This window comes from Lygodium microphyllum, chromosome 11 (assembly GCF_053477565.2).
Source record: "Lygodium microphyllum isolate KBCC chromosome 11, Lygodium_microphyllum_v1.1.10, whole genome shotgun sequence".
Taxonomy (NCBI): domain Eukaryota; kingdom Viridiplantae; phylum Streptophyta; class Polypodiopsida; order Schizaeales; family Lygodiaceae; genus Lygodium; species Lygodium microphyllum.
Window position 1 is genome coordinate 66380516 of NC_141145.1, and position 9141 is coordinate 66389656.

Sequence of the window (9141 nt, forward strand, 5' to 3'; positions counted from 1 at the left end):
GGTGCTTGCTTCAAGCCATACAAGGCTTTCTTCAACCTACAAACAAACTCAGGATGAACAGCATGCACATAACCTGGTGGCTGCTCCATATAGACCTCTTCTTGCAAATCACCATGCAAGAAGGCATTCTTTACATCCATCTAATGTAAAGACCATCCCTTTGATGCAGCCATAGCAATGACTGCTCTTACGGTTGCCATCCTTGCAACTGAACTGAATGTTTCTTCATAGTCAATGCCATATGTTTGTGCATACCCCTTGACTACTAATCTTGCCTTGTATCTGTTCACAGAACCATCTGCATTGTGCTTCACCTTATAAACCCACTTACAGCCTATTGCATTCTTACCTTTAGGCAAAGGTACTAATTCCCATGTAGCATTTTGCTTCCAAGGCATCCATTTCTTCATCCATGGCTTTCTCCCATTTTTCTTTTCCCATGGCTTGCTCAAAAGAAGTGGGTTCTGGTTCCTGTATCACTTTGACCATATATGCATAGTGAATGGCTGTAAATCCATCATATTTCAGCCTATCCACAGGATGCCTAGCTCTCATAGACCTGCGCAAAGTAGGTTCACTCTCAGGTGCTCTCAAAGCATCCCTGGTCTTCCTTACTCCAAGTGTAACAATAGAGGGGATACCCAACTCATCATCAATGCTCTGTTCTGAGCCACTGGATTCACCATCCACATAAGAGTGACCTGCATTCACATCAAACATGGGCTGATCAACCTTCTCTTTTCCTTTTTGTGATACCTGCATACCACCATCTGCATTGCTTTGAGAAGATTCTCCTGATCTCAATCTGCCTGTCCATGGCGAAGAATGTGAACCACTGCTATAGGACGCTCCAGGTCCACTAATATTTTGTGACTGCTGCTGTGAATTCTGTGCAGCATTAACATTTTGTGCATCTACATCATCAATCACATTTACTGGTTTATACCAGCTACTCATCTCATCAAAAACAACATCTCTGCTCACTGTAAACTTACGAGTAGAAGGGTTATAGCATCTATACCCTTTTTGCTGCAGAGAGTAACCAATAAAGATGCACTTCTCAGCTTTTGGATCCAACTTGGATCTCAACTCATATGGCACATGTACAAAGGCAATGCAACCAAAAATTTTCAAATGAGAAATATCCGGTTTCCTACCAGTATACCTCTCCTCTGGAGTCATCCCATGTATTGATGCAGTGGGAGTCCTGTTCATTATGTAGAATGCTGTAGCAACTGCTTCAGCCCAATAAAAATCTGGCATGTCTTTTTCATTGAGCATGGCACGAGATACCTCTCCAATATGCCTGTTTTTTCTTTCTCCAATTCCATTTTGCTATGGGGTATGACTGCATGAATATTGATGCTTTATGCCATGCTCCTGTAAGAACCTTGCAAACTCATTTGAGAGGTACTCTCCCCCTCCATCTGACCTTAGGCATTTTATTTGCAGACCTGTTTCTTTTTCAATCATAGCTTTAAGAGTTTTGAAATGCCCAAAAACTTCACTTTTCGTTTTCATAAAATACACCCAAACTTGTCTACTATAGTCATCAATAAAAGTGACAAAATAATGACAGCCTCCAAGAGATGTAGCTTTAGTAGTCCACACATCAGAGTCGATTAATTCCAATGGCTTCTTACTCTCTTGAACATGTCTAGGAAATGGTTTCCTTGCCTGTTTTCCAAATTGACAGGCTTCACATACCTTATGCATTTCTGCAACCTTGAATTTAGGCAATCCTGCAACAATATTTTGGGCCTGCATTGATTTAAGTCGTTGTACATTAACATGACCAATGCGTTTATGCCAGATATCAATATCTGCAACTACACCGGTCCCATGTGCAAACATTGCTGCACTCAATTCAAGCATGTCTGCATCCAACGTAAACATTCTGCCCTTCTTCTTTCCTTTTGCTATCAAGCGACCTTTATTTTTCATATCCTCAACAAAGCATCCATGAGGATTAAATCTGACCTACAAGCCCTGCTCAACCATTTGACCAACAGAAACCAGATTCTTGGTGATATTCGGGACATGAAATACATCGGACAAGTATTTCTTTTTCCCATCCTTCATAGACAAAGGAATTTTTCCAATCTGCACAATAGAATGTGCAGTATCATCACTAGTCTCCACAAATCCTGGTTTTTCCATTTTCCTTGCATCCTCCATCCATTCTGCATGACCTGTCATGTGGTTTGATGCACCTGAGTCAACATACCATACATCGTTGCTTTCTTCTGCACTTGTCACAGAATTTTCATGTGCTGCACCATAAACAAATGCTCATTTCTGTCATCACCTTGTCTACTAGAAGATGCATAATTCCCTTGTTGCAAATTTTCATTCATGATGTCATTCTGCTTTTTATAGCAGTCTTTAGCCATATGACCCATTTTACCACAGTAGTAGCATTCAACATTGCTGTTTGCATTTTGGCCTCTTTGCCATCCACCACAACCTCTTTGGCTCCCCTTGCCTCTAGAGTTACCACGTCCTCCTCCATAGGACTGGTTTTCTTGAGTTTGCTACATATTCTGATTTCTACCACGGCCTCCAAATCGGCCTCTTCTACCTCTGCCTCTACCTCTTCCAGCATTTGAGTAGAAGACAGCTTCTTTTAAAGTTCCTCCTGAAGAAGATGCACCACCATTTCTCTGCTCCTCAGAAATTAGAAGAGCAATCAACTCCTCAAAATCAGGAAATCTTTCATGGACGGAAATGGATGTTCGAAACTGTGCATAATCCTTTCCTAGACCATTCAAGGTCACAGAAACTAAATCATCATCTTCCACTGGCGACCCAATGGAAGCAAGTGCATCTGCAATCTTCTTCACCTTCATGTGGTAGTCATTGATGCTCATATTTTCTCTTTACACATTGTGCAACTCTTGCTTGAGCTGCATTTGCATGGCTTGCGTATTTGTGCTATACATTTTTGACAAAGTATCCCATGCCTCCTTTGCGTACTTGCATCTTAAATATGCACAATCATAGAGTCTGAAATGCTGATAGACAGCCAATACATAACTTTCCTGGCTCTCTCATGCCATGCTTTAAATGCCTGCATTTGTTATTGATTGGGAACATCAGGAAGAATTGGTTCTTCTTCATTTCCTGCAACAAATTCCCAATATCATTTTCCCGTAAGGAAATTCGTCATTCTAAACTTCCATGCTTGGAAGTTGTTCTTGTCAAGCTTTTCAGTGACAATCTGTGAAAGAGAATCAGACGCCATTACAGAACACTGCAAAAAATTCTGTCACTACAAAGAACACAGCTTCAGCCTCACAAGGGCAAATCTGCAAAACTGGCGAAAGTGGTATTTGACCACACAGTCACTTCCTAGTGACGATTTTGCATATACAGGAACCAAGGATGATTCTGTAACTTCCAACGTCTCTGCACACGAGCATACGATGCAATATCTGTGGTAACTTTTCACCGACCTGTAGAACAATGGTTGCACAGCATAAAACTGGGCTTTTCCTGAGTGCGGGCAGAAAACTTCCGCCTCCAAAACAGGCCCCAAAATGGCCTCAAATCAAAAAAAACAGGGTCGCCAAGGGCTAAAGCCTTTTCCCGCAGCATATATTTCCCTCTTGCTTCACCGCGAAGGGCGTCTCAACCTGAGAAAATGCACTCTTGCAATTTCCGGCTGTGCTACCTGCTGCAGAGATCTGCTCCCAAAACAAAAAATGAAAGCAACACTGCTCCTCTTACTAGAACACCACGAGCTTGGCTTGCTTTCTTGAGCTCCTTACCACGAACAAGGCTCTGATACCATGTCAAGATTGTGGAAGAGAAGGAAGGAGTCTCACTTGAATCTTTCTTGCTTGCACAATGGGGGAATACACACAGAGATGGAGGCTGAAAACAGTTTTCTACTTCTTAGTTGTGTAAGCCAAAAAGAACTCTCGTACATAGAAATAGAAGAACCCTATATATGGGTCTCAAACCAAACTCAACTAACTAAGGTGGCATACTAACTGAGCCACGAACTAGAGTAGATAAGGATAGCTGTCATCTAGCTATTATTCATGGGCGGTGTACCAACTGCATCTGCAACTGACAAGTCGGTGACATAAATACACAACGGTCACCCTGGTGTATCACGAGTGGAGCTCGATATCTCAACAGAGATGGCCAAGATTCCCTATGCATCTGCAGTTGGTAGTCCTATGCATGCCATGATAGCCACTCATCCAAATATTGCTTTTGTAGCTGGTGTTGTGGGGCACGTTAGATGGCTACACTTGGCAAGAGGCATTGGGATGCCGTGAAGGGTATCACGAGTTACCTAAAGGGCACTGCTAATATGTGCATATGTTATGGTATCCAGGATACAGGAATCGTGGGATACACTAACTCTGACTATGTAGGACATGTAGATAGTAGGAAGTCCACCTCTGGCTATGTGTTCAATTTTGCTGGAGGTGTTGTTTCATGGATGTCCAAGGTGCAAAAATGCATGGCCCTTTCTACTACAGAGGCCGAGTATGTTGCAGCCATTGAGGCTTGCAAGGAAGGATTGCAAGGAGGCCATTTGGTTGGGTTGTTTGGTTACTGACCTTGGTATTGCAAATGCTATCCCTACACTGCATTTGGATTCTATGAGTGCTATCTAGTTAGCCAAGAATCCGGTCTTCCATGAGAAGACCAAACACATTGAGGTGAGGTATCACTTCATTTGTGGGGCCGTTGAGGACAAGTCTATTGACCTTGTCAAGATCTCAACTGACCAGAGTCATGCAGACTTGCTCATGAAAAGCCTCTCTACATAGCGCTTTGCCTTTCTTAGGAAGTTCATGGGTGTTGAATGAGATGACATCCTTCCTCATCCTCTTGTATCTATGTACATGATGTACTGTATTTTTTCCTTCTTACTCCTCTCACTGAAGCAAATTTTCCTTTAAGTGGGAGGTTGTTGGGGGTAAAGTGCCTCTGCCTAGTCGCCCGTGTATTACTATACTAACAATACCCATACCTGCACACTACAGGCAGTAGGCACCCATCACTATCACTTCGTTCTTTATTCTTTCAGTGACATTTGAGTAAGGGGAAGGCCGATCACACATTGTGATTGTTGGAGTTCCCACGTTTGGAGTCTCTCTCTTTCTTGCTCTTGCTCCATCCGCCATAGCTCTCACTTCTGTGCTCTCTTGCTCAATCCTTCTTATCTTTCACAATAACCAACATGGTAGCATTCACTGGGAGCATGTCCATGACCCCTACATTCATCTCCTTCTCAAGATGTTGTAGTAAGAGGCTCTATTGATCAACAATTTGCTCATGATTTGCAACTTGATTAACAATCTGCCCATGATTTTCTTCCTTGAGCTAAAGTTCTTCTTGCTTTTGATATGTCAACCATTTGAGCATTTGGCTTGCTGAATTGAATTTTTTTTGTGATTTTGATGATTACAGTAGATATAGCACCAAAAATGTTGACTAGAGTAGCCATTGCATTTTCTTCCAATGCATTAACCAACTTTCCCTGCATGAATTCCCTTGAAGGTGTAATATTTGCCAGCACTCATGATGAATGCTTTATCTTGTTAAGAGGAGATTGATGATGGGAGTCACAAGACAAAAGCCATGGTCTAGCTGGATTAGAACAACTCCAATGTTTTCCATCTATTTTATGACATTACTAGACCTCTTGTTCATGTTTGGGGTCTGTCAACTAACTAGAAGAAATACTAACCTAATTTGTAGTAGGGGCTGACTGTATCCCCCGTGTATCGCATATTCTTGGCATGTTGTTTCTATAATACGCTTTTCATAGGCATCATCTTTTGCAATGCTTTCTATAGCAGGGTTAACACGTCAAGGATCAATTGTGTAGAAATATGGTGTTTAATATCCCATGCTTGAATCACAAGCCAAATCAAATTCACTTCCCTCTAGATTTGATGAAAGGAAACTAGCAAGCAATTGTTTGCTAGCACTTTCATAACACTTAAGAGTTCCATAATGCTTGTAAATGGCTAGTTCCACTCTAAATTGATACACAAAGCTCTTCATCATTCAATATGTCAATTGGTTTTTGCTGACTCAAGGAATTGCTTGCATCTATTCCCATGTAATCTTGGGCCAATAGTGCAATTTATCTTGCCTTGCATTGAGAATTATAGACAATCAGGCAAAGCATTTTGTGTTGCCAAACCATGTCTAAGCTAGTAGACATTACAGATGTCTACAATGAAACAAACACAATTTCCTTAAAGTCCATCGTAAAGCAACAGAAAGCACCCAAAAAGGCAAAAAAAAGGAACCATAGAATATCATAAATGACATTGAAGTTAATTGATTCTTAAGAGTGCTTCAATAGACTGTGTCTCCAAAGTGCAATGAAAACATATTGTCTTAAATTTTGAGGTGTAAATTGGTCATGCTAACCATCTAACTTGTGCATAACAGAATAAGAAAGTCTATTCACATGACTCAAAATATTCATATGATGAAATCCATTTTGTTTTGCTCCTAAAGCCATGGATATGTTGTTGCCATCACTAGCAGTGTCATAACTAAGTGTCACTACCCAAACAAGGTGTGTTGGTCACAATCAAGAAACCATCTGCTCTACTAAATTTGACTGCATATGGATCTAGCTGATCAAGTTCTAAAAGTATCCAAGTAACTTTACTAGCATGATCATGTCTGGAAAACTTAGAAAACACAAATTCAAACTCATTGGAGGCAAACGAACACTTCTATTGCAAGTCTTGCATTAGCTAAATTGATGAGGGATTCAATTATAATTATTTTCTCTCAAAGTTGATCTCCAAAAATTAGAGAAGCTAAGATCATGGTTCAACACAAAATCCACTTGTCCTTTACTGGTGCTGGTCTTCTTAAAGATGTTTCCAAGACTGAGGTCCCAAGTCACAATCTACCCTGAACAAGAGTGCATCTTTGAGATGACTCTACCTTTTGTGGATGAAGACAAGGCTGTGTACTTCAACATCAAAGCTTGTATAAGCTTTATCAAGCACCAGTAAGCGTCTTTCACCACACTTCCAAAGAACTATCTGACTTTTGTTTTAAAACACTTGATAATTTGACATGAATAACCCTTTTTTTTCCACAGAAGATAACAACAAAGCCATCATTGACAATATGCAATATGTTCGATGCTATGGCCAAGGATTGAACTTCACCACATATAAGAAAATGTTTTTTATATAAAACTTCCTTTCCACATAGAAATAGTAGAGCCTTAAATCCTTTACTTGTCAATGATTACATCCCAAAAATCTACCAATTTCTTCTTCAATTACTACTTCAAAGTAACAAGAATCTAACCACTTTTGACATAATGCATAACTATTGATTTCTTCTTTTGAAGAATCGCAATTAGTTCTTTAAACTGTGAGCTAATAGATTGAACTATATAACTAGGCAATTGACATGTTTTGACTTCCTCAAATACATGCAAGCAATGGGCTAGCACTTTCTTCTCTTTTAGCCATCATATACCCCAAGAGTACATCTATATGTTACCTTTGATGATGAAACCAATGGCTATAGGTCACATGCCATGGAAATGCCATCCAAAGAACACAAAGATGTACACCAATAGTGCTGCCATACCTTTTGAAATTGAAAAACTTATACTTTTGAGGTTACACAACCTTGATTCTAGTTGTACATAGTAGTTATGGTGTTTGTATCCAAACCAATGTACAATCCTTGGTTGTGGAGAAGGCACATTCAAGTACATTGCATATGCATAGCAATTATTCCCATGGATTTTGAGTGCATCTCATGGCCTTTGAAATTGACAAGATTTGCATGTGAGGAAATGGCCCTATGTGTGGCATGCCATCATCATCAAGTGGTAGATGGGAAGGCTACAACTAGCTTCATGGACGCATGGGCCCTCATTGTCAAAGGGCTTCCTATATCATTTTCTCCCTTACACGATAGTTTGGGTCTGATTGCAATAGATATCCCACATTCAAAATTAGTAGATATTGAGTATTAGGGACCTACATCAGAGCCTAATGGAGCAAGCAAAGTGTATCATTAGTTGGCTGGCAAAAGTTTGTGTTTCGATGTTGAGATTCTATAGTAAGATTCCAACCCTAGTACAAAGATATCTACTGGATGGTATCACGAGTTAGCTCTCCTGATCATCACTGTTTATAAGACATGAAGTCGGAATCTTTGCTTTTGTATATTTATGCTCGTCCTTAGGGTCAAGGATGGCTCACTTCATGGTTGCCTTGTCTCTTGCATATATGCTTGATGGAATGGTTAGTAGTGCATCACATTGAGTCCTTTATTCATGCATTTTGAGACCCGTAAGCATTGTCAGCCGCTTCAACTTCTTGGCCGCCCATTGTAAAGATAGTTATTGTCGATTCAACATGAATCCAAGAATGTGGTTATCTTTGCTACAATACTATTGAGATTGGACAATTTGTAACAATGCTTTGAAATGGTTCTTCACTTTTGTAAACATGTGCATGATTTGCCATTCTCTAGTTCACAATGCCTGGTGGGAGGCATGCGGTCTATCATGTAAGACTTTTGCACAAAGCAGGTGCAATACGAGTGCTTTGGGCAATATCTGCTATAACAACAATACTGCTTCAAGCCAAAATCTTTGCACAGATTGTAATGCACAACTTGGAACATTTTCTTATGGACCTCTCTACTCATATCCAAAATGGAAGGGTGAGAACAAATTAGCTTTGATACAAGGACATAAATGCCTCATAAATGGTGATCTCCTTTAAGCAAATGATGCCTAGAAGGCCATGGAACATGTCAATCTTTGTGGAAGGCATAGATCAAGGAGAATAGTTGAGATCTTAGTAGTGTACTCCATGGGAAGTTAAGAAGAAGAAGAAGAAAGTCTTCTTGAAAGAAAAGTAATAGCAGTTTTATCCATTCTCTAACTCTTGTGGTAGCCTCTTTTACCAAGAATCTTCAAAATATGCATAAAACTTAGTGACAATCTATTAAATTTCACTTGAGTATCTCCAACTTGACCATGACTCTTGTGAGATTTCCAAGAAAGGCTGCCATCACCTTGTGGTACTCCATTAAAGCTTCTTATAGCTCCTATCCTTGTTGTACCTATTTGAACGAAGGGTTTTTTTAAAAAGTAAAATATGACAAGAT